General features: G+C 46.1%; 1 protein-coding gene and 1 non-coding gene across 2 annotated transcripts in view; one reads left to right on the forward strand and one right to left on the reverse strand.

Annotated features, from left to right (window-relative positions):
- Positions 1 to 10067: 10067 nt before the first annotated feature.
- The window catches only part of LOC142817836 (uncharacterized), a 227494-nt gene continuing 210281 nt past the window's right edge, over positions 10068 to 27280 (forward strand). Inside the window, exon 1 of the mRNA XM_075895687.1 lies at positions 10068 to 10514. The gene's annotated coding sequence lies outside the window, so the exon portion shown is untranslated. The remainder of the gene's footprint in view (positions 10515 to 27280) is intronic.
- Positions 14326 to 14398, reverse strand: TRNAS-GCU (transfer RNA serine (anticodon GCU)). Its single transcript has one exon. It is a non-coding gene; the product is annotated as a tRNA-Ser (tRNA).

Raw genomic sequence — 27280 nt, forward strand, 5'->3', positions numbered from 1 at the left:
TTCGCGTGGAGCGCGCTGACGACTGTATGCATCACAATCATAACCCAGCCCCTGGACATGAACGAGGATGTCCACCCTGTTATTCCCAATGCCAATGAGTTAGCCCATGCCCGCGCACTGTCCCACCGGGACGGGCATTTTGCCTCTAGTTTGGGGGAAAGCATCCAACAGCTTGATTCCCTCCTCACATTTAACGAAATATGTAAACAATATCAATTGTCCAGCCGTAGGTTCCCGCTCTCGCACCCGAAACTCTCGTGAGCCCAGTCAATCACTTTAAGAATGCTGCAAACCGGTACTTTCCCGTCGCCCTTACTATACAGTAAGTTTATTGACAGCATAAAGCCTCACTGCCCTTATTACGATGAGAGACGATGCACGTTATCCCACATGCTCTGGCAATGCACGGCGCTGCGTGGTGGCGAGCTACTCAGCACAAAGGACGCCGGAAAAACGGCATGCAGTCACCAGCTCGTACCGTGAAATCCAAATTCAGGCTGTCCAGAGGGCCCACAGCCTGGGAGAAAAGCATGCCCTTCCTGTCCCAACATGGGTGTGGCCCTCAACCGACCCGCCCTCCTGAGGGACATTGGCTCCTCAGGCCAATTTACGAATAAAGTTCGTTGACCGACCGACCGACTGACAGCGCCTGGAGGAGCGTGTCCGGCGAATGGCCGGGCCAACGTCTACAGCGTTTCATCGACACTCTTCCTTTCATCTATATCGAAGGGCAGAGCGATATCTTCTTCATTTCAATCGATCGTATGGATTTAAATTGATTATATTGATTCCATCTTCCCCCCCTCTCACCGAAGCTTTTCACACACATCGTGCTTTTTCATTGCCTCCGGTATTGGCTCGCCTTTGAAAGCGATGACGTCACCATCAGACGTCATCGTTTTTGCGACCTGTGACGTGTATAGGTGACGTCATCCGATGATAATTTTTTCGCGTGACTCGCGTAGATGCTGACAGACAATTCTCGCGTTGAATGAGATATCTAAGGCTTTGGCTTCAAATAAAAAAAAACACTTACAGTGTGCACCATGCACGCTTTTACAATACTCATTTTTATACACACATTAACTCTTAAAGAAAGCGACAAACACTTCTAAACCTTCATGACAGCCACGACTTACAGCCGAAAGTTTTTCTGGCGATACTGGGACGAAATCCGTCACCACGATGTGGGGGTGCTAACACCCCCTGTAAAGTTGTTTGCTCATAGCGCACATGCTTCGCGTATTGACCGCATTTCGGGTGGCGTTGTGCTCGCGAGCGTTTCTTAGCGGAACCACCATCATCATGGCTAGAACGGTGGCGCCAACAGTGACGTCTGGCGGCAAGCCTTGGTGGCGGCACGGGAGAAATGAGCGGGTCTCTTTTTGGCGGGCGGCGGTTTGCGTGGACCGTTGTTTTTAGCGGTGGGTCCCCGGTGCGCGGCACCACGGGTTGCGCGCCGGGGGCCCTCGTGGTAAGTCAAGCGTTGGCGAAGCCGTCTTGTGTGTGTTCTTGTGTTTGTTCTGTTGCATGGTGCAGAGTAATTTTGTGTAAGGCTGTTTCAGCGTGTTGAGCACAATTGATGTATAACAACTTGGTTGACAATATCGTCAATATAAAAGCAGTTAAATAAATGTGTTTTGCTTAGTTCGTTCCGACCGCGCCTACTGTGCGCGTGTTCCAAGAGCGTGACGCTCTCCACATCAAGACCCTACAACGACAACCAAGATCGCCCTACATAATACAACGAAGCGGGATTAACTCGTCCAGTACCCGCGTACGTTTCTGCTCCCGTGCAGCAGCTCCGTGCGGGATTAAGTACCAGGGTGCCACGCATTCATATATCATCGCCCGAATCTCCCACGTCACTAGAAGTGACCACTTCATGCACGTACGTGCGAGCTATAACACGCGCAGCGGCTCGGCAACGGTCTTCGTCAGCTGAGGAAGCCACGACACGGTTGCTCCATAAATCTCTCCCGGAAGCCAAGAGAGACAACGTTTTTGATTCGTCGCATGTGCACCGCTTCCTCTATACAAAAAAAAAAAAAAAGCAAGGTCGGCTTTTCTGCCTAAGGTGAACGCTACACAGCCCATTTGCTCAGTTCACTCAGCTCCGCTTCGGCGTAATCCCGCGTCGCGATGTGTATATAGAAGCCCAGCAAGTATATATTTACGTATACCTATGATGCGCAATACTGCAGGGCTTAACACAAAGGGTGATAGTGCGTGTGTTTGAAACCACGAGCGCTGCGTGTGCTCGAGCACATAGCGTGGCAGTGTTTTATTCAGCGTGCAGTATACGAAGCCCCTTCCGCGGTGGAGGCGGCATGATTTACGACGACCGAGTCGCCGCCGGTGTCCCTCACTGCTGTCGCCATCGGTGCGCGCTGAATAGAAACACAGAGACGAAGCGCAACAGAAAACGGACGCCGCGCGCGTGTACTGCAGCGTACACACGCCAAGAGTCCGGGCTCTCGCCCGCACGCCGACCAGCGGCCGCCTATAAATCTCCCGGGGCAAGCTCCGCGCAATGGCTCGAAACAATGGAGGTCACCCGCGCGCCGTCGTTAGCGTGAAGAAACGAACAAGAAGTCGCGGGAAGAGAGCAGGAAGGAAGGAGAGAGAGAGAGAGAGAGAGAGAGAGATGCGCAGTCTTTCCGGCTCGTACTTCGGTAGCGAAGGGTCTTTTTGACCGCCGACGAGGCTTGCAAAACGGTTGATGCGGGTCTTTGGCGCTCTTGTCGGGCTGACCGGACTGAGTTCGTCGACTTCGCCTGGCCGAGGCATGGCAGCTATTCACTGCTACAACCGCCGGCGACGTCCCACTTGGTCCCCGCGCATTGTTGTGCGTAGTGGAGCGGAGAAAAACGACCGCAGGGTTGTGCGGGTGGGCCGTTCGAAAGTCTCGCGCAAGTCGTAAAAGTGCCCTGAGGGGGTGGCAGTGGGCCGAGCTTCCAGAACTGTCGCCAGACCTTATTTGCATGAGCGAAGTGGTTTGTTATTTCCTGTTTTCTGATTCCCCTTTCTGTCTTGTGATACTTTCTTTGGAAGAGAGTTAAACCAGTTTCGACACCGTGGTTCGAGTCCGCACTTGGTTACATTCAGACTACGTTTAGAGGCGAATGTTTCTTTGTGATGTCGGTGCGGTTGGATGCGGTGGTAGTTTATAACTGGAGAAACGTTAAAGGTAAGGTGCTAACTTTGTTTCGCTGGGACAATAAATCCGAAGGCCAACTCTGGCGCTTTTTAGGCCATGTCGAGGTAATGGTGTTTCTATGTTACCGAGACACTCTTGTCACGAGCCCCACAGCTGAAATGCTCAGGAGGTTTGAAAACAACGTTTAATGCACTAAAAGGCGCAATATAGAAACCGAAACTCAACCGAGCGCACTGCCTACGTACGACGTTCTATTTGGTAAGAACCGAAAGTATTATACTAATCCCGCGGTGCTGAGCATGAAAACTGTGAGAGCCAGACCAGCGAAACGCCGGTCAAACAGCACAGAGGAAGGAAGGAAGCTTTTCTGTGCCAAACACCGCCGCCGTTGCCTTGAGACCAGCACAATGAATGCTGTAGAGGCCAAAGTAGCGATGCCATTGGCTGCGTCACTTCCGTTGACATGCCAAACATGAGGTCACACAGACAGTGTTGGCAAAAATTCTGGAAAGCGAGGTGAACTTTTCGAGGCAATCTTTAAAATTCATTTGCTAACAATCAACGCATTTCACAAGCGTGTATTACACACACACACACACACACACACACACACACACACACACACACACACACACACACACACACACACACACACACACACACACACACACACACACACACACACACACACACACACACACACACACACACACACACACACACACACGTGCGCTTGTTTCTCTTCAAATATATGAGATACCTCAAAGCCAGAAGGTTGCGCTATGGACCACCGCACTGTTTTTCTCCGAGAGCATGTGGCCTGACCTTTTTGCAGGCGGGAGAACTGGCTGAGAGCACCGCTCTCCCATTACGCCCAGATAGAACACGAGAAGAATTTTGCTTTCGTTTGTCGCAACCTTTGCGAATCACAAACAATTGGCAAAATCGTCATATTATGTTACAGCTTCTCCGAAACCAGAACCTTTCGCTTCACCTGATACGTCCTTTCCATTGTGTTTGTCGTCGGTCCTACACCAAACTATGACCTCTCAAGGTTAATGTGTACTTCTGCAGGGAGGGAGGGGGCATATCCGTGTGCTCTCGTTGCAGTCGAATACGGAAAAAAGAAAGCAAGAGTGGTTGCAGTAGAGAGCGTATGTGCACTATATACTAGTAGGCACGTAAAGGAGCTGTTGTCACGGGAACTCGTTCTTTCTTTCTTTCTTTCTTTCTTTCTTTCTTTCTTTCTTTCTTTCTTTCTTTCTTTCTTTCTTTCTTTCTTTCTTTCTTTCTTTCTTTCTTTCTTTCTTTCTTTCTTTCTTTCTTTCTTTCTTTCTTTCTTTCTTTCTTTCTTACTTTCTTTCTTTCTTTCTTTCTTTTTTCTTTCTTTCTTTACCGCACAGCTAAAAAAATCATGTTTTTTTCGTGGCCGAAATGATGTCGAGCCTAGTCCTTTGGTAAAAGTCACCCACCGCTGAGCAGGGCCTCTCCCATATTTGTACAATCAAACCAGTCCTGTGCTTGCTGCGGCGATGTACACCGCAGACTTCTTAATTTAATTACAGGGTGTACAGGTGTGCTACCTCACACGCTTTGAACAACACCAACGCACTGCGGACAAATGCCTCGAAACAAAGTTCAGTGGCTTTCACGTTGCGATCGTTATTTTTTTATAATGAAGGGAAACAGCTCGCAGTAAGTCGCGTAAGGCTTGGTTGGTGCAGAGCTGGTGCGCAACAGCCTAGTACTGGCTTGGCAAGGCTTTTAGCCTCTCACCTCTCTTTTCCCATCCATTTCTGTACTAGAATATTCACTCGTGACGTGCCGGGCTTCGCAGCTGGAACCGTCAGCGACAGTCGTTACGTCATAGATGTCGGAGACGACCGAGATAAGCTTTAAACTTCCGATGGCCCCATCGTATCAGGCAGGGCAGCACCTGATGACACGTATGCTCGTATTGTGTGACTACGGAGTGCCTAATGACAGCACGCATGTTTGTACGGGTTGCCTGTTGTTCAGTGTACGCCGCGGTAGAGCATACCGGCATCACATAAGCTTTTTCATTTTTCTCGGCAGCATCTGTGCGTGTACACGTCGATCTTGTTAGCTTTGTACGTATACCTTTGTTTCTCAGTACGAGGAACAAGTTCGCCTCATTAATAATAAAGCTTGTCTGCCGGACCCCCGTCTTCTGTGGATTGCGGTGACGAAGACGCTTGGTGACACTGCGCACGAAAGCGCTTGCTCTTTTTTCAAACAACTGAGCTGTTAGCCATAACTAATGAGCCCCGTCAGCAAGCGGGTATGTGCCACGGCCTAAAAAGCTATCATAATTATAAACGATTGTGTGCCACAGAAATTTAATGAATCACACTATTCGCCACTGGTTCAGTAAGGATGAAAAATGCTACAGTTAACCCAACGAATGGCAGTAAAAACGAAGACCCCGGGTACGTACAACGAGAGAATACTAGGCAACGGGATTGATTGATATGTGGGGTTTAACGTCCCAAACCCACCATATGATTATGAGAGACGCCGTAGTGGAGGGCTCCGGAAATTTCGACCACCTGGGGTTCTTTAACGTGCACCCAAATCTGAGCACACGGGCCTACAACATTTCCGCCTCCGTCGGAAATGCAGCCGCCGCAGCCGGGATTCGAACCTGTGACCTAGGCAACGGGAAAGGCAACAGTGGCTGCGAGAATACCCCAAAGCGATGGGGCCTACTCCAAGGACAACGTGGCTTCTCATTAACTAACCTATGTGCACTTTGCAATGAACCGGAAATAATAGATCACTTGCTTCTCTGATGCGGCCGTTTTGCCTCACTCCGCCGAATGTTTTTTGAAAGGCTGACTGGTACACTGGCATTAGCATTTAATAGATTAAAACTTTTTATCGTTTGGAGCCAGTCAGTTGGGTCAAAGCCTTCAAGGTGGCTTTCGTTGGGCAAGGGCCGCAGAGTGATTTTATTCGCGCTACATAAATTCGTTCAGGCAAGCGGAATGATGTCGTTGCTCGTGGTACCATCAGATGAACGTGATTCTTCGTCCTCTTCTTTTATTCGAATTTTTTTATCTCTAGCTTTTCTAATCCTTTGGCTCTCATTTCCTCTTTTTTTTCTCGTTACGTCACGTTATTCTCTCATCTCTCTTTCTCTCTCTCTCTCTCTCTCACACACACACACACACACACTTTTTCTTAAGAAGCAATGCATTTCAATTTTCCTCTATAAGGTACAGTGTGGCCAATACTTGTGAGTATTAGCTAAAATCTTTCTGGTGACAAACAAATAAACTGCGAATGATTGTTTCCAGCGCGAGTTCCTGTTTCTGGAGTTTGAACATTTGTGCCGTGTCTGTGTTTGCCTGTGGTTTAAATCGAACCGGCCCACGCTGAGAATCGGCGGAGAAACAAAGTAACATCGCCTAGTGAAATCCTAGCAGTAACTTAGAAACGAACTGCGTCTGCTAGCTAAGGCCTAGAAATAACCTAGAAGCAACCAGATTATAGTATTTAGAATTGTCCATACTATACTATATTGTACTATACTACACCTTATTTTAATAAACTAAAATAAACTAAGCTAAGACTGTGCTACGCTCTCTAGTATGCCCGGATATGCAAGTGGTCAGGATTCTCACCTTGCGATCGTGGGTACGGAAATCGGAATATCATCTCGCCAAGAAACGTGTTTTGCCAAGAATTTCTCCATTCCTCTTTCTCTGTACTCATTCCATAACCCATGAGATATATTTCATCTCACGCCGGACAAATCGGCTCGTGTGTTCTGCGGGACAAGCTGAGGAGGAGGATGAAGATGAAGTTGAAAAAAAAAAACATGGAAACAGTGCGCGCCGGTTCATGATGGGGGTAATGTTTCGCCTGCTACACATCGCAAGTCTCGACTGTCACAGCATGGCTGTAAAATAAATAATTTCACTTAAGAAGAAGCTCTCATGACAGCGTGTGGTGGTTACAATGTGCAGTTACGTCATGACGTGCAGACGTAACATGACAGTGAACTCGATCAACGTCAACACCCATGTCAACAGCTACGCTGGAGTAAATGGTCCCCCGAAGGTCGCATGTTTCATCACGGCCGTGATGGTCGCAGTTTGACGGAGGCGAAATGGTAGATGTCCTTGTATTGTGCGATGTAAATGTACGTTAAAGAACGCCAGATATGGTCGAAAGGTCCGGAGCCCTCCCCTATGACGTCCCTGATAATCATATAGTGGTTTTCGAAAGATAAACTCCATATATTACTACAGTCCATTGCAGTCGTTAATAGCATCCAGGTGGTCGAAATTTCTGGAGCCCTCCACTACGGCGTCTCTCATATTCATATGGTGGTTCTGGGACGTTAAACCACACATATCTATCTACAGTCGTTAATTGCGGTCAGCAGTAACTTTGTGTTCATCAATGCCTTGAAGATGTTGCCTAAGGATCTTTTAGCCTGGAACGGGGAGGGGAAGGGGGGATGATGCTTACAACAAATGAGTTGCTTCAGAGAGTATGTGTGCAAAGAACTTAGGCGTTGCGTTTTGAGTGTTTGCTCTTGAGGATGAAAAGATGGAGGATGGGGGCACCGGACAGTGTAGTTGTACACTACACTGTCCTTTGGCTCAACTCTGGTTTTTTTTAAAACACAAACGCAGAACCCAATCAGCATGGGAACATGTTGCCAGTATGTGTCAGTGTGTCAGGCTTCGATGGCTGCGCGATGAAGAAAGAAATATCCTATCTGGCTATAGAATGAAGGATATGGCATGAGTGCGTGAAGGTGATGTTTTGTATTAGAATTTGCGTATCTTACGCGCATGCACTGTACGGATTTTTCCTTTGCGTATATTTGAGTATTGTGTTTCTTTCGGATTAAAAGCTGAGTTGAAAGTGAAGTAATAATGCTGAGTTTGAACGCCCCAAAACCGCGATACGATTCTTAGGGACGCCGTAGTGCGGGGCTCCGGAAATTTCGACCACCTGGGGTTCTTCAGCGTGCGCCCAAATCTAAGTAGAGCAGCCTTGACTATTTTCGCTTCCATCGAAATTGCAGGCACCATGGCCGGGATTCGATCCCGCGTCCTTCGGGTCAGCAGTGGTGCATCATAACAACTTCACCATCGTGGCGGGTGATTTGAATGTATAGTGCTAGTTATAGCACCTAACTTGCTGTGGTGTCTCTGAGAGTCAACATTAAGGCTATTTTTACAATACATTAAAAAAAATTGCCTGACAGCTATAACCACGAAGCCGTAGATGCAGTACGTAGTGCTTGACTGACGCTGGTAAAAACAACCACAGTAACAACACGTATCACATCTGGCACACGAAACGCGAGAACTTGATTAAACAGTTTTTGAACGATTCGTAACGTGTGTATGATGCTCAGCAACTAACCTCCAAAGAACAAAATAATCATTTATTTCACGACGTGTCTAAGCTTATCTGAATTGCGGTTGCTTGCGCTGTTACTTGTGCATCAAAAAACGTCCCTTTGTAACGCCAATTGTTATACCAAATTTAGCACGGATTTGTTCCCTCTCCTTGGTGTTTATTTTGTACATTAGGTTCATTGGTGTGTCACGCGTTTGTCACTGTGTTCGCGTATTTCTTTCATAGACTGCTCTGTACAATCGGATAAGTTATTTGTGTGCCCTGCTCAGTGGTGGGTGGATTTTACCAAAGCACTACAATCGACATCATATCGGTCACAAAAAAAAGCACTCCTTTTGCAGTTGCGCGGTAAATGACGTGAAATCGCTAGCTACTTAACGTGCACATTATGCACTTTTGGTAACCATATGTTGTCATAACTAAGCTATTAAGGAGACTATCATAATCAGGTGAAGACCCTAAAATTCAATTTAGTCAATTGCGGGAAACACATACACACGCACCCATGAAGGATGGAAACGGCCTTTCAATAATACCGCCCCTTTGCATTTACCGATGCATGATTAGGCTTGTTCTTGTGAGCCATTATGGTCCAGTGAACGAATTGGGATGTGCAGTATGAAGGGCTTACAAGCACGCACCATGTCATAAGTAATGAGAACTTTTGTACATTCGGAAACATGGCATTGTTGCCCAGAAAGAAAAAAAAAATCAATGCTCTTAAAAAGACTGCTGTAATTCGTTTTCGTTGCAGGGAGGACGCGATGTGGCGGCGTCAATACGCAGTACGCTCCACGCACCTGCCTTGCGCTAATATACGCTTGCACAAGTTATTCGCAGTATTCCCAAGGGCTCGTGGGGCATCATTAAAATGTCACCCGCTCGTAAACAAACGACTAAACTGAACTTCAGCGCCTGTATCGCGTGCGTCTTTGTCTGTCCATGTTTTTATAAACTTTTCCGTGTTGTTGTTCTCAGGATTGCCGATGAAACTTAGCTGCGAGTTGCCCCTCGTCCATTGTCTTAAAAAATCAAAGAGCTGAGCTAATTAAAATAGGTACTCACGTTAATAAGACTGCGCGTGCTAACTCGGACACGAGAGAGAAGTCGATACACTGATAGTCGGCCTTTGTGGCGTCGAATTGCCTCCTGCGCCTGTATTTGCACGCCCTGCCTCTTTAACATGGCTGCCTTTGTCTCTTTTCTGGTACCGGTGATAACTCGCGCTTTTTTATATGTCATGAATGTCAGGAAAGGCCACCTCTGCGCAGGTGTAGCTCGAAGTTTTTCTTTTTTTTTTCACGGACAACAGCATCCATCGTCCCCCGCTATCTCCGCCTCCCGCCGCGTGGCGCCACCTACGAAGGCACGTGCCCGCTCGGACCCGGCTCGCGTCGTTGCGTCGCTGGGCGGCGTTGGCGTCGGCGCACCCTCTTCCGATCCGGCTTCCTTTTTCTGCGCCGCGTTGTTTCAAGCCGCGAGCGGGCAGAGATCGCGGAGGCCCGGGCTTCACATCATCGACGGCGCAGGCACCGTCTTCACCCGGCCCCCCTCGGTCACCTCCTCACCTGGCTGCTCGTCTTTTCTTTCGCTATTTACTCGCGGCGTGGCGCGTACCGCGACAGCTTTTGCTCGGGACCACCGCGGGCCCACCAGTTGAAGCCAGCGCCGTTGTGAGCCGTTGTAAAGGATTGAGTGTGCTTAACTAAAAGGAAAAAAAAAAGTGAGAACGTCGAACTCGTCCCTGTGCCGTGGGTGTGAGGACTTGACGACGATCGTTCGGACCATGCGTTTCCGCGACCCGGCAGTCTTGTGACAGATGACGAAGATGTCGCCGTCGCTCTTCTGTGCTTCGAGTTTCGAGTGACTCAACTTTCGGCTTCGTGCCGAACGACGGAAGTGATAAGAAGGCCGAGGGATTACCGCTTTTCGAGCAGACCGTTGGCAGGTAAGGTGCGGTTCTATTTCGTGGCATGTTCGTGCGTGAGTTTTCTTGTAAGATATGCGTAAGTCGGCAGAAAAGCTTCGGGATCTGCCTGCGAGAGTAATCTTGAAATGGTACTCTTGAAAAGGTAATAGCGCTAAGCTTCGTTGATAAGCGGTTACGGTTAATCGGGAAGGTGCCAACTGTGGCGTAAAGTCCGCACTGAAGCAGTGACCTTTTTCTCTTTGACGCCGCAAGTATTTCGTAATCTAGAAAAAAGGAGGGACGTTTATTGTTCTCGGACTGCCTAGTGTGAAATGTGAAAGCACATCGAAAGAAGTGTGATTTAAGGCGCGGTATATTTCCTCCCCGGACTGATAGGGTATCTACATCTAAACGACAGCCCCGCCGCGGTGGTCTAGTGGCTAAGGTACTCGGCTGCTGACCCGCAGGTCGCGGGTTCGATTCCCGGCTGCGGCGGCTGCATTTCTGATGGAGGCGGAAATGTTGTAGGCCCGTGTGCTCAGATTTGGGCGCACGTTAAAGAACCCCAGGTGGTCAAAATTTCCGGAGCCCTCCACTACGGCGTCTCTCATAATCATATGGTGCATGGTTTTGGGACGTTAAACCCCACAAATCAATCAATCATCTAAACGACAAAATACAGTAAGCGAAAATGCAAGGTAATCAGTGCAAATGCATGTACGGCAGACAAGCTTGTATAAATGAAGCGGCATGGATGCTTGGACAGCTGGACGAGGAGATTAAAAGACTAGGGCGAGCGCAGTTTCTCCTCTCATTATCATCCAGCATATCGGCCTGGCTGTCCCGATACAAGTTTGAACTCCAAACGCACGGTTCTAGTGCTCTTACTGCTAATTGATTTTCCCCGCTACACGAAAGTTTTAGATGGTCAATGAAGACATCGGATAACAGTGTTTTACGAGAGCCTGTATTTACAGAACACTATGGTAAACCTTGCAAATATAGGCTGGCTATTCGCGGTAGGTGAATACTACGTCAGAATCCTTCCAATCGTGGGTTAAAGCACTTTTCGTGCCCGGTTCACGTAGAATTTCTTGGTTAAATTTACGGAGGAGAATTTTTCATTTACGGAGTTAACTCTGTAAATATCTTGAACGTCTTTTCTTCGAAAAGCCCTTTTATGTTTTCACCTTAGCAAAAGAGGCGAAACAAAATGGTCTACTTGTTTCATGGGCTTCGGCACCTGTTGTATCCTTGCTTTGTAACCTCGTATGCTCCGTTAATTGCCAGTTCACTTCGTTCATCGAGACTTGATCCTCTTCACGTTTGTTAAGTCTTCGAAATCGCGAGTGGCGTATTGCTGTAGAACGGGTAAAGCATTTTTAAAGTCATCCGCGAGCTTTATCAAGTTTACGGAATGGGGGACTGTTTTGTAGAACAAGCTGTTGACAGAATAGGCAGTTTTATGCTTAGCATGCTTGAGTAAACACCTGTCCGTACGTATCGTAAACACAACATCTTCTCAGCAATAGTGGGGATACCGTTTTTTCTTCATGCTGTTCATTAGTAGCTTAATTTCGAATCAAAAGCGCTTCCAGGACCAGACGCAGTGGTCTGTATCCCCCAACTTCATCGCCCTCTGTACAGTACGGGGAAGGAGTGACACTTACTTTGAACAGCCATGCAGGAGTGCGGGCCCATCGTCTTCTTACTTGGCACAGTAGAGTTTTTAAGGCACAACCAAATCCTCTCGTTAAACGGGGATGATGCGGTAAATTCCATCAAGAGCGAAAATGTTATCAAATTGCGCGCTGAGGATTCGCGAGGAGGTAGGTTTCTGATATTACGTTTTCGGCAAGATACCGGTATAAATGATCCGTGGTGAGACTCAGGCGGATCAATTTCGGGTCAGGTCTGCCAGGCTAACTCCACCTGTAGCAACACCTGTTCGCGCCCGTGTGGCGCAGAACGCGAGAAGCAGCGAAAACGATGAATGCGTTACGTCGGGAAACACGAACACTGGTAGCGAGTGCTCAGCCGTCGATCACTCTCCACTAGAACAACTATTAAAGTATAATTCAATCTTGTTGAACATATCCTGTAAGAAATGTTTCAAGGTGTATGCGAGAAGCTTTCAGTGTCATTACATCTGTCGGTGTCTTTGTTACCGATGCTTTATCTTAACTGGAACCCCTGCAGCGTTCTAGTGTCTATGGTGCTCTACTACTGGCTCGAAGGTGGCGGGATCGAATCCCGGCCGTGGCGGCCGCATTTTCGACGGAAGCGAAATGGCACAGGCCTGTGTACTGTGCGATGTCAGTGCCCCGGCGCGGTGGGCTAAGGTACTAGGCTGCTGACGTGCAGGTCACGGGATCGAATACCGGCTGCTGTGGCTGCATTTCCGATGGAGGCGGAAGTGTTGTAGGCTCGTGTGCTCAGATTTGGGTGCACGTTAAAGAGCGGAGCCCTCCACATACGGCGTCTCTCATAATCATACGGTGGTTTTGGGACGTTGATCCTCAGATGTCAATCAATGTGCGATGTCAGTCCACGTTAAAAAAACACCAGATGTACAAATTTCCGGAGCCCTCCACTACTCCCTTTCTCAATCATATCTTGGTTTTGAAACGCCAAACCCTAGATATTCATATAGAAACAGCAACCAGGTAATAAAAAATGAACAAACATTGCAGCCAAGTGAAGGAATTGCAGGAGTTAATCATGGTCACATCCTGCTCGCTGCCCCATTCGTGCTAAATGAAAGCGAGAAGCGTTAGACAAGAAAAAAAAAACTTTACAAGTATAACGTTCGCCATGAACGCTTGAATTTTTTTTGTACGCGAACGAATTGAAAGATTCAGTCGATTGAAGTCGGCTAATCGCAAGAATATGAAAGCTTTCTCGACTTCGAATAACTTTGCTCTCCTGTGTTTGTATAGAAACCTGTCGTAGTGGGCTTTGTCGAGAGTTAAAAGTGAAGACCGTTCCCTCTTCAAGGTAACATTCCATTATTGCCCTGCTCTATGTAACAAAAACATTTGCTTACGTCGGGAAGGAAATGCGACCTAAATGAGGCGTAGCGAAGTTTGTCGGTTCGTCAAAGTTTTAAGCTATCTAAGCATGAAGATTTCGATACTAAATATATATGTATTCTGATATCTGGAGAGCGTTAACACCGAAGAGATGGAAACATTTGGCGCTCGCGTGCGTAAAAAAGGCAGGCGTCGTACTTACAGACCGCATGACTTCATATGTTTGGCAAAATACGAAGGCTCTGAGGAAATTCCGCTGCGAAATTCTTTGAAACCAAAGTTTGTGCGATTCACTTCAAAGCGCGGTCTATCGCGCACATTGAAATTGCAGAGTGTGAAATCTCGTGCCTTGAAGTAGTCCATGAGAATCCGTCGTGGTGGTTTAGAGACCTTAGTGCTGGACTGCTCACCCGAAGATCACGGAATGAAATCTCGCATTTTCGGCGGAGGCGGAAATTCTCATGGCCCATGTAATTAGACTTAAGTGTATGTTAAAGAACCCCAGGTGGTCTGAATTTTCGGAGCGCTTGAGTGTGGCGTCCCTCGTAATCGTATAGTTTTGGGACGTAAAACCGAAACAATCATTGTTAGAAGCAATCCAGCGGCTGCTTCATATCACAAGAACTCCATGGCTAACGTTTGTACCGCACTGCAATATTGATTGATTTGTGGGGTTTAACGTCCCAAAACCACCATATGATTATGAGAGACGCCGTAGTGGAGGGCTCCGGAAATTTTGACCACCTGGGGTTCTTTGACGTGCGCCCAAATCTGAGCACACGGGCCTACAACATTTCTGCCTCCATCGGAAATGCAGCCGCCGCAGCCGGGAATCGAACCCGTGACCATCGGGTCAGCAGCCGAGTATCTTAGCCACTAGACCACCGCGGCGGGGCGCGCACTGCGATATTGTAGAAAGGCCTTTTTTTTAACGTTTTTTGTATTTTGTTAGCGTTTAAAGCGACCCTGCGCTGGCGTTATGTCTGAAAGCCGGCGGTAACGAATGGTTGATAAGAACGTCACAAAATCGAGTGATAGGCATCGTCACGAAAATGTGGCCCACCGGCGTGCTCAAAAATAGCCCCTTAACTGAGTTTGCCAGAAGAGATTAGCAGTTACAACCACTCTTGTTTCAGTATTGCAGTGTTTCTGGGTCGAAATGATCAGGACGTGACTCAGCATACGTGGTCATACAATTAACGTCCTTCTTTTGTTTCAATCGGTTCCTTATATTTGGCTAGCAACACTGATAAGGAAGCTATTGAACTCTGTTGTAGTGGTAAAGACGCACGATTATAAAGAAATATAAGACGTAGAGTTTAAACCATGCTTTGTACGTAATGGAGTGGTACCTCACCGACTTCTAAGCGTCTGAGCTAGAGTGGAGGTGAAACACCGAGCTTGTTTACTATAAATCCGTCTGTTTCCAAACAGGTTGGTTAAGCTCTGCTTTGTGCTTGACACAGGTACAGTCGTGAACAAATGAAACGGGAAGAATAAACGGCAAAGTATGCAACAGTTCTCGCGAGTGATAAATACGGAGCACAATCTCGCAACGCTAACATGTTGCGCTTGCTAAACTTGGTATAAACCTCAAGTTAAGCGAGTTAGTTTGTGGTGTCCCCGGCGTTAGGCGTATATGCCGGCGACAAAAAGCATGAACTAACGTGCTTCACTTAACCCCAACTCGTTCGTATTGTGCATGTTCCGTGACCGAACACTCGTAATACATTTCGCGCATGAAGTGTCTTCACGCAAGCTGTTGCTTGGAGTGCTCAGCAACGCGTGTGAATTTCGCTTTACTCTAAAACACCCGAGAATTTTAAGTTTTAATACAAGTGAATGAAACGTATACAACATGACGCTCGCTGTGTACGAGGCCTGAGACTATACGGTCGCATGAACAACGGTTTTCGTCTGATTGCAAGTATCATATATATTTGCATGTATAATATATTTCTCCTGTGGCAGAGTGTCATTTTGAAACAAATATTTGCCTACTTAAGCGTGTTCACTCTACAATATTACGCGATCCGCTATTTCTATCATAACGGCAGCTTCCAAAACTCGCTATTTGTTTCTTATCATTACTATTTTATTGCCGTTTGAGTATTTATTTATCAAATTGTAGACTGATTTTTCGTGTCAGTCGCAGCTAGTTATTTGCTTGAAATGATGAGTTTAGTAATGGCATATCTAAAGGGGTTTTACGTCTTAAATTAATGATAAAATTATGCGGCACACCTTGATGAAGGACTCCGGAAATTGGACCAACTTGCACCGAAATCTAAATACTCGAACTTCTAGCATTCCGCCTTCATTGGGATGCTGCCACCACAGCCGGTATTCAATCCCGAGAACTTTGGTTGAGCACTCAAGTGCCATAACCACTGAACCACAGGGGCAGGTAAGATGGACTGGGTAGCCTATGCTTTCGGATAAAGAAGACGCAAAAAAAAAAATATGGACTTGAACCCACGAAACTGTTCTCTCTTGACTGGTCCTTGTCATTTGCCTGCAGCTATTGGATGTCATCAGTTAACGCTGAACATCGTCTCCTGTTACAGATAGTTCTAGCGTAACATGTCATTGCGAATAAAGGGTATGGTAAGGTTGTCTTAATCATCCGCTGTGGTGGATCAATGGTTGCGATGCTTGGCCAGGTTACTTGAAGGTCGTGGGTTCGATTCCGGCTTCACGAAAGGCTAGAAGGCCGTGTGCTGTGCGTTGTCAGTGCGCCAGATGGTCGATATTTGCGAAGCCCTCCGCTACGATGTCTCTCATAATCATATCATATGCTTTTGGGATGTAAAAGTTCATATAAATTAGAAATTCTCCGCCGTGGTGGTTAAGTGGCTAAGGTACTCAGCCGCTGACCCACAGGTGGCGGGATGGAATCTCGGCTGCGGTGGCTGCATTTTTGATAGAGGCGAAAATGCTGTAGTCCCGTGTGCTCAGATTTGCGTGCACGTTAAAGAACCCCAGGTGGTCGAAATTTCCGGAGTCCTACACTATACGGCGTCATTCATAAGCATATGGCGGTTTTGGGACGTTAAATCACACGTCAATCAATCAATCAAAACTTAACTACAAAAGTTTTCACAAAGCAGTTTCATAGTAGCGTTGTACTATAGGAGTCAACATACTTCCTTCTTCTGCGACATTCGGAGTGTATACATGACACATGACAGAAGAAATATGTGTGACCTTTGACTGTTTACGGTCAAAGAAACTTGCGAATATTTCTCATGACGCGATAAGAAAGATCACAGCCACTGAATGACAGGAGTGGGAGGGCGACCAGTTTTGAAATGACGTCTCTCTAGTGTTGCAATTTACGCAGGCCGACGACGCTAGTGAACGCATTGCGAAGCTCTTGAATAGAGGACCAAGCTCGCGTATGGCCTTCCACAAAAGTTTGGGATGGCCGTACATAGAGACGAGGACTATTCAACGCCGCTCTAAGAGCAACACGCTTTTCCCAGCTGCTGAATGGCATATTCATGGACACGATGCGGGGCGCGGCTTGCGTTACGGTAATTTGCCACAGAAAAAAAAGTCACAGTTTTGCCGCAAATGCGGAAGCAACGAGCGCGATAGCAACAAATTGAGAGGTCACGCACAGAATGGCAAGCAGATCGAAGCGTGCCCCACGTTTCTCACGCACAGATGACACACGAAACGTACTCACTGGTATACAGATGAACGCGAATAAGCGTCACAGCTGTTACTTCGCTGTGCCTGAAAAGCGCACCCTTTTCGCGAACGGAGGCTGTGCGACGATTGCAGTGACCTTTGCGCGCCCCGTAATTAGAACAGAATCATTGCAGTGCAAGCCGAACGCCAGCCAAGACGTATGTTCCTCCTCACCGGAAGATAAGGGCGCGCGAGAGATCGCCAACTCCCTTCCTTACCACGGGCCAAAGTACGCGTGAGAGAGGAGGAGGAATAAACTTTATTATGCAGAAAGGGGAGGGGAAATGGGGGAAAGCAAGTTTGACGGGAGTGAGGTTGGTGCCCAAGGGGTTGCAACACTAGCAGACTAGTCCGCCAGCTTGGCCTATGTGTGAGAGATGAGAGCCGTCGTGTGCTCATTGCGCCACCTTGCTGATAATGCGGAAAACATGATAGTCCCTCCCCCCCGAGATGCCCACCAACAGCCGCAAATGGTAGATATAAATAGCTTGCAGTTTGAACGTTGAAGGAGGCACCTCTCGGTGGCTGAGTGGTTAACGCCTCGCATTCGACGCGGAGGTCCCACGTTCGATTCAGCGCGCCGGAGGCTTTTTAACACGATAGCGTTAGAGAGCACGTGTCGCAGAAATTCCGCCATCGACGTCGGCACTGTTGGTTGTGAGCGAAAAATCGTCCGTGAGCGAAAAATTGAGAAAGAAGCCAATAAAATAAAGAATAAAATTTTCGGTTCCATTGAGGATCGAACCCGAGCCGTTCACGTGGCAAGCAGGTGTCCTACCATAAAACCACGATGTTACTTGAAGCTGCTTCGGGAAAAAACAATACATAAATGCCATGTATTGGAAGAAGTCTCCTTAACGCATTTTGTTTCGACAGGTGTCGAACTACGTCGAAAAAGGCCGGGATAGCCATTGCCGCTAAGAACACACAAGAACTTTCAGACAGCTCTAAAAATGGACAACAATGTCCATCTAGTGGAAAACGTGTCACGCCTTTGTATCACTCGCGCGCGCGCGCACGTGTGTGTGTGTGTGTGTGTGTGTGTGTGTGTGTGTGTGTGTGTGTGTGTGTGTGTGTGTGTGTGTGTGTGTGTGTGTGTGTGTGTGTGTGTGTGTGTGTGTGCGTGCGTCATTTGTGAGACATTGTGAAAAACGTGCCTCAACTACAGCAGAGCGCCGTTCTAGCACAGGGAAGTGGCCACTCTGCACAGTCACTGCAATAGTGCAGATATGTCGCGCTTGCGCTCGCGTGCGTGTGTGTGCGTGTGCGTGCGTGTGGTTGTGTGTGTAACAAAACATATTAATAAGTATGCATTTAGTGGTTGAAGGGCGCACTAGGGGCCATATTTTGCCATCGTGTTGAACTCTTAAAGGCGAACCTTAAGGGTCTTCCAATTTTTTTCTGATTTCTTTCTTGCGTTTTCATATATATATATATATATATATATATATATATATATATATATATATATATATATATATATATATATATATATATATATATATATATATATATATATATATATATATATATATATATATATATATATATACATACGGTGCATGACGCCGGCGCCGGCGGCAAAATCTAGCCGAGAGTGTCTATATAATTGCTATCGCAATAAAAAATAAACGAGAGAGATAGTGGAGACACCATACACTCTGACAAGTCGGACTTACGCTACCACGCGAAAGGAAACTTATGTGTCCGGTAATGTTTGCACAATAGTCAATTTATTATAAAAAGAGACACTTCTTACGATACGTTTTTTTACGGTTCTGTAGCATAGTCATCATGGTAATTGTAGTCGTTTGTACATGGCTATTGACTGAGACATAACAATTATACTCACACACACAAGAAGAAACGTGACAAAAGCACTGGAAGAAACAGTATATGCGTGAATCAACTGCTTCTTATTCCATATACTCACATATGAGTGAAAAACAAAAACAAAAAAAAAGGGCCAGGGAGAGAGTTCACTCCGCGTTTTGACCCACCACGTTTATTTACTTCTCTCATCAGCTTGATTTTGAATAAATGCCACTTTATCGTCAGGAAATGAAAGTGACGGTATGGTGGCACGCACACGAATGTCAAACCAATGGATCAAGAAATCCCTTTTAGTTCTAGCAATAATTTTCTACGGCCTCTGGAGTTTATCGCTTTGTTTGATTGTACGGATAGATAAAATCATTGTTGGGGTATAACGTCCCAAAAAAGGACCCACTATGGCGTCTCTTATAATTCCAAATGATGAAAGACGCCGTAATGGAGGGCTCCGGAAGTTTCGACCACCTTGAGTTCTTTAATGGGTACCTAAATCTAAGTGCCGTTGAAAATGTGGTCGCCACCACCGGGATTCGATCCCTTCACCTTATGTTACTTTAGTGGTTCTCAAAGAGAAAAAAAGAGAAAAGTGAGCCCCGTAACTGTCTGCACCTGGTGCAACACCTCAACAGTAGCTCACAAGGGAAGGGGGTAAGGAAGGATTAAAAGAATAGGCTTAAAAGGTATATAGTGAGAGAGAGAGGCGCAGGCACAGGGAGCGACGGATGTAAAGAGAAGATAGGAAAGATGAATACGGTCGCAGGAGTCCAAGGACGGGGCACCACTGGGCTAGCAGTAATGTACCATAAGCACCACACCCCCGTATCTGGTCATTTGAGGAATGAAAGAAAATTCAACGGAATGTGTTCGGTGATTTCATTTTATGTGAACTACTTTTTGCGAAAAAAAATGAGCTAGATACTGATTGTCCACATTATGTGAATGTAAAGCGCTCTAGATTCCGAAATAATGGCGAGCATAAATATGATTGTTAGTCCAGTTGTTACATTCGTAATCTCATTCACAGTTTAGGTGGACCCTCTTCAGTGTTAATATTTTCCGACATGTGAACTGCAGTGACTAGGATGAGATCGCACATGTTTCCGACTTTTGGCTGCCGTGAATTTCAACAGGGAGCAGCATCAGTACTAGTCACGAACGAAGAGACCAAATGTGATTATAACTTTTGAACTGACTTCCTAACTTACTTTTTAAGGCGCAGCTGGACATTTTTTTTTTCACTAGTGGAGCTTCTCGACTTAGGTGAATTGCAAGCACGTGCAACTCCGTATTGAGGCTGCGATGCGGTGAAGTGTTGTCCTTCTCTTTTCGTGCATTCTTGTATCTCCGCACTGGTTTCACCTTGCTAGCTTGTTGTAAGCGCTAGTCTTTTTATGTATGCTTTTGTCCACGTTTCATCAACGCTTATACGTCTGATTTTGTCGAGGTGCGTCATAAATAGCGTCTGAAGTGGTCGAAACGAATTCGGCAGCATGTATCACTGGCTTTAAAAGCAACCATCACGTCACGCAGTGAAGCTTTACTTGATTGTTTGCGCAGTCACCGGATCTATGAACGACGCTCAGCTCGATACGTGTTCGTGGTCCGCTTTCACTCAGACACGTCGCCATAAAAACGTTTAACCAAATTGCCCCCACTGGGAGCAGCTTCGCAGGACAGCAGCAGAAGCGTCGCATCCATATCGCTGGCCACTCTACAGTCTGACCCCGGTCTGACGGTCGCGTAATTAGAATGAGAAACTGGCGCAGTTAGAACGACTACTGGCCTTCTTTCCTGCGCTGGTGGGGTCAGCCGCTTTACCGCAAAGTGTTGCACATTGCAAAAAAGCCAGCTTTACAGGCGGCGCATGCGTGCCCGACGTGCATGGCGGCCCGCATTGGTGGTGGCTTGGCCGTCCCATGTCTGACCGTCGCTTGTCTGAATGGGCGGTCGGTTTCGTACTCGTTGGTCATTTTATACAAATTGTGCCGTTTACCGACATGAGCTTGGGGTCACGTATAGAGCTACAAGGTTGCGTCCTAGATTAAATCGGCCACGCTTGTCCATCGTTCTACCTTCGTCCAGTGTATGTGTTTTCAAGGCTTCAAGGTACTGTAACGGGAATGTTGTGAAAAGGAAATGATTATGGCGAAAAAAAAAGAAATGGAAGCGAACTCTCGACTACCCGGTGAGAATAACTTTAAAATAAAGTGGTGCAATCTTATTCTATCGCCTAAACCGATTCAGAAGGGAAAGAAATCTTTTTTTCCCCATTCTTTTTCTTCGCAGTCCACTGTAGGGCGAATCCAGCCACTGTGTTTTTTTAGGGTGGGGGGTCGCTTGAAATAAAACTGGACAAGGTGAGGGGTCTTGACTGTCTTGTGTTTTGTAGTTACTATCCTCACAAGAGAGTAACTGACTCGATTTCAAAAGAAGGCAAACGCGTGAGCGGAACGCAGAAAATCAGGTGGACGAATCAGATTAAGAGATTTGCAAGTATAACGTGACAGCCGAACGCATAGGGCCGAGTTCATGGGCGAAACATGAGAGATGCCCATTTCCCTGCCATAGTCATAGGCAGGCTCCTAATGATGATGATGACCATGATGGTCATCACAGTAACCTCATCAGAGCATGAAGAGTGTTCATGATGATGATGACCATTATTATCATCGCAAGAATCTCACCAGAGCATGAACAGTGTTTATTTGTGCTCACCGCGGTTCGACTCATTTTTCCTAATTAGTTGTAGGAAATGAATCACAGGCACTGAATCGGAAGGCGTTTGGGGATGCTGAAACAGGTCTGAAGAGGTGGGGTGGAGGGGGGCGACCGCCTTTACTACCACCATTCTTCTGGATCCGCCAATGAGTCTGATAGCGACTTTTCTCCAAAATTCTCTTCACCTAACGGGATCGCGCATTGCCTCTGAGAGCGGAGGCATTTTCAATGTGCAGCCTCTCACTACGAAGTGAAAGAAAATGAAAGCACCGACCTCGTTGCGTGCTGTACTTTTGACGCGGTGTACAGCACGCCGACTTATCTTAATTCAGCGATACAATGTACGGAGCGTGCGCTTCGCGGTATTTTATCCCGTCCGGAGAAAAGGCTGAAAACATCAGTAAATATATTGTGAGAAATGTTGGCCGCCGTAAAAGAAAAAGAAATGCCGCGATCCGCTTACGAGCCTGCACACAACCCTGCCTGCCGCACACGCATCGCAGCGAGGCGCCTTTTGTCGAGCCATTACTGGGGACGTGGACGAGGTTTTGCACTTAGCGATAACGGAGGGCCCGGGGCGTGCTTTTCTCTAATCCGTACTTTCAGACGACAAAGCACGGCGTTTCTCTATAATAAACGACACTGCGAGCTCAACCCGTGAACACAAGTGCACAGATACACAGACATGGTGGCAATATTACAAAGAGATGCGTACAGATTTACATAGACGAGCACGCGGAAGAGGACGCATTGAAATTGTTCTTTATTTTTTGCGTATATGATTATTTAGTAAGAAGTTCATGCCAGAACCATGTGGCAGCTGCTGTATTTCACATTGGGAACGTGAACGTGCTTGTAGGTACTACATATTGCAGAAAAAAAATATCACTTACATCGCTTACGAAACTACAGCAGATAATGAATGTACGTGCATCATAAGAGGACATGCACACACACACACAAAAAAACAACTGCCTGAATTGCCGCACCAGAAAAACGGTATGACTAATGACGTCACAAATATGTCATCCTGACAGAAAAAGTGAGGGGGCGTTAGATTTTTTTGATAGGCGTAGTCGATGCTGCCAGTCACTTAGCGGCAGCGCAGCTACAGCTTGTATGATTTACACTGTAACAAGGAAGACGACGTGTTAAAAATATCATTCACTGAAAAATTGGATGATAAGATGCACTAGTAATGTAAAATTGAAATATATCGGCAAAATAACCGGCGAAATCGTACATTCCGTGGCAAATTTCACTAACCAGCAAGTAACGAAAAAGGAGGAAATCTTGTTTATTTGTCAATTCTTTGTTACTGTTATCTATATTTGTCGATCTTTATTTGTCGATATTGTTACTCGCAGTATAAATGGTCGTTGACATTACGCTTGCATAGGTGGAACCACTTTTTTTTTCGCCGAGAAGGACTCAAATATTTCTTGAAGTTTTATACAGTGATTCAGTGGCTATGTAAATTCGTGTGAATAGAAGCAGGAACACTGAGCTGTACCAAAAGAGAAACGCAAGTCAGATCAACGTAGGAATATTCCTGTTGAAAATTAATGGTGCCCGGCTTCGCGACTGTCTGTTATCGAACGCTGTTCCTGTTTGGATTTCATTACGACGGAGGCCGTCGCGGACCGTATTTAATGGGGAGAAAAGTGAGACAGAGACACCTAACCGCCAACCTATAATGTAAACTGTGTAGAATGAAGTCGAAGGGATGATTTGTTATACTGTCAGGCACAGAATGGGCTGTCTACATATACAGAGGGATAGAATGGTGAATGTCTGACTCTGCCGACGCGTTTTACTAATTTACAAGAATGTGTGCGCGCGTGTGTATGTGCGTAGCGATGCCTTTGATTGTGGTGAACGATGGAAAAGTAGAGTGCCTCACCTCACCAGAAAAGAAAAGAGCCTGAAAATCTTTGTGTCAGTATTCCTTGAACATGCATATAATAATTATAGTAATCTAGAATTAGTTAGCGGCAACATTTACTAAAGAGAGCGTTTTACTAAACGAGTTTTTGGTTTTGTTTTTGCTTATCTTTTCTTAGTATTGTATTTATGTGATCAAACAGTTGCATCTTTTACGTCGCAGTTCTCTCCACACTGTACCGTGAGTAGAAAAATCACACTATTGTTAAAAAAGGCTTAAAGAGAAAAGAAATTACGTTTACTTGATATGTAGAACTGATAAAAAAGGAGGACGGGAAAGATTGAAGATCATGAAGGCTAGCAAGTTTTCACCGCGGTTAGTTACCCTATGTTGGACATAGGGGTAAAGAGAATAAACACAATAGTAAAGAACTGTTAGAAAAAAAACAAAGAAAGAAAAAAGGGGAGAACAGTAATACAATAAAAGACACTGCCTAAAGCATGTCCCTAAGAGCAGTTGTCTGCAAGACACGTAACGTCGTCCTCAAATTCGCCCTTGCCGAGCATTGTGTCTCCCTGTGTCACAAGACTCTTTCCTCCGACAATAAGTAATTGTAAAGTGCGTGGAACACCTTTCAAAGTTATTTTCTTGACGCACTGAAGCGAGAAGACTCACATGAAAATGGGCGACCGTCTCCTCGCAGTTAAAGTTATCACTTGTATGCCATCTGGCCGTTCCAATTCGAAATTAACAAGTATTCGTAAAGGCCACCCCAAGCTACAGGCGGAAGAGGAGCATCTCTTTAGCTGTAGTTATTTCCTTCGAAAAAAAAAAGTAACTGTTGATTGAAGCCCAAGTTGCGAGGACGTGCGATGGTGAATTCCGTCGAGTTCTACTGTGCGAGTGTCGGTTTACGTGCAAGTGAACGAAGTTTTACAATGACATTGGTTCAGGATAGTGCTGTAGCTGCTCAGTGGAGAGCATCGGGAGCAGATTGGGCGGCTTCGTCTGCACGGTCATTTCCGGGGATATCACAATGGCGATGTGCTCACTCATGGGCTATGTTTCGGTTCTTCTCCATAGAACGGTGATGAGACAGGCTTATATCAGTGACCTATCGTTCGTTGATTTGTGACGAGCCAGTCGTATATGAGCGATTTATTGCTCATTTGATCCTTGGCGACGTTTCAACCTAAAGCACTGAAGGATTACACCAATAACATTCGCAGCATCTATATTTGCGGTAATTTTACTTTAAAGAGGCCCTGCAACACCATGGTTAGAAAACGGTGCCGGTCGGTAGTAGAGGCTCCCGAGAATACGTGAGACAAGTGTTATAGCGGAGCACGTGATTTAGAATTTAAAATAAATTATCGAAGTCAGCTAAAAATTGCTTTCTATTTTCTGCACAAATGACGGAAGACGCTTAAAAATCTCTCGCAGTAAACCCATCTATCAGCCATTGGCTGATTTGAACGTGGCGCACTCGGTTGTTACAGAGATCGCCGCGGGAGACCGTGACTTATCCACGCTCTCGCGCGCGATCGCACCGAAAAAGCAGCGTCTTTTAAGAGAGAGAGAGAGAGAGAGAGAGAGAGAGGGAAAAAGGTGCTCAAGGTCACGAGACGCGCGTGACGTGTTTTCTTTGCCCCTGCCATCCCTCCCTCTTTTTTTTAGCTACCAGTGCTCTCATTGGGACAAGAGAAGATAGAATGCGATTTAAGCGTACGACAAATCTTTGCAACTCTGCTCGTACTGGACAGGTTTCTGAAATTTTTGCGGCGTTAAATTTGTGAGGCTGTTCGAGTGAATTCATTCCATGGTTTCTTAGAAAAAATCTTTCAGAGCCCCCTTTAAGGGATGCCGTTAACGTCATATCATTAGGTAAAATCAGGCGTAAAACTACTGAGAGAGAGAAAAAAAAGAACGCTGAGTTGCCGGTTCTCGGGCTGCAACAGCATTGACTTGAGGGATGTTCAAGAGTAATTTGCAATACGATATTATATCTTTGGTAAAGTTTCTTCACAGGCAGTTCGCCGCTGTGGTGTCGCGGTTATGGTACTCGGCTGCTGACATGAAGGTAGCGGGTTCGATCCCGGCCGTGGCATTTCGATGGATGCGAAATGATAGAAGAAGCCCGTATACTGTGCAATGTCCGTGCATGTTATAAAGCACCAGAAGGTTGAAGTTTACGGAGCCTTCCACTACGGCGTGCCTATTGATCGAATCGTATTTTTGGCACGTAAAACTTTAGGTATTATTATTGTTAGTCTAAGGCAGTTTTGCGAGAAGAGATAAGAATGAACGTTAGGGCAATGTAATTCTAAGGGTATAAAATAAAGTCGGAATAAGCGCCTCGGAAGGAATTGCGTGCTCACCAGTCTTAAGTCCTATAGCATTCCTCGAAAGAAATGCCGGGGCCTATATCGTTGGGCAACTCCAAGTAATTTTATAGCGGTGAAGTATTCTTTCAGTACTCAAGTGTTGTTCGTTTAGGAATGCAGTTAAGTGGTAGTGCTGAAAGTGGAAGGCCTAAGTGGCTCATTTTCACTCCTAAACATCCATGCTGAACTGCGGGAATCGGTAGTTACTTTGAATGCCTCGGTCATTTTAAAATGGAGCTCTATGAAACGGAAAGCCCTCAACGACAGCTTGTCGCTATTTCTTTTCGATATAAAAGCAATTGACACAATTGAGCTCAGGGAGAATAGAAAAAAAAAGAAGCTGAGGAAACTTGGCCGGATTGTCAAGACAGTGCATCAGACGGGACTAGCAGTTCAAGGTCTTTTTGTACGCTTGCGCATCGTCGGCATATCTGGGCCAACATAGCGTATAGATCTCATTACCTTACGTGAATATTAAGCATTATATTCCTCACTCGGCACTCGCGTGCTATTCTTGCACAGGTGTTAAAGGACGTTGTACATTAATTAGCGTCAGATCATCGATATTTTCGGAGCCACTACACTACGACGTCCCTCATAGTTGTATCGTGGTTTTGGGACGTGAAAATCCAGATATTAATAATCACTTTCAATTTTTATTTTATTCCTAATAACTAAGCGACAAACAAAAGCCATACATGAAAAATAGCGACAGCTATTTTATTTGTTTTTATTTAAAATAAATTCAAGGGATTGAAAAGCCAAACGACGGTAACTAGTTAGATGGAGTGGCGAAGTTGAAAAGTTCACAGGGATTAAAACGAATTGGCCCCGCTAGCTAGGTTTTTTTGAAGATCACTGGCAGTTGCCTCCGTTCCACAGTCGGCACAGAATGGGCTGACGACATTGGCGATGTCATTGCCAAGGGAATACGTTGCGTGTGAAGTGCTAATTAGCGCTTATTATTGCTCTGATTACGACTACGACGACATGTCGCGGCATAGCTAATCCTCGCGACACGTGCGCAATCAGTGCATGGCAGGATGAGACATGGTGAAGCTTCACGCCGTGTCGGTGACTTAACTAGAGGGGCGCACTTCTCTTTAATCCCTGTTCCATTACGACCGAGGCACCACAGGGAAAACCGTTTTCTCACTACAGCGAAGTAACAACAACAACAACAACAACAACAACAACAACAACAACAACAACAACAACAACAACAACAACAACAACAACAACAACAACAACAACAAC

This window comes from Rhipicephalus microplus, chromosome 5, assembly GCF_043290135.1.
Source record: "Rhipicephalus microplus isolate Deutch F79 chromosome 5, USDA_Rmic, whole genome shotgun sequence".
NCBI classification, from domain to species: Eukaryota; Metazoa; Arthropoda; class Arachnida; order Ixodida; family Ixodidae; genus Rhipicephalus; species Rhipicephalus microplus.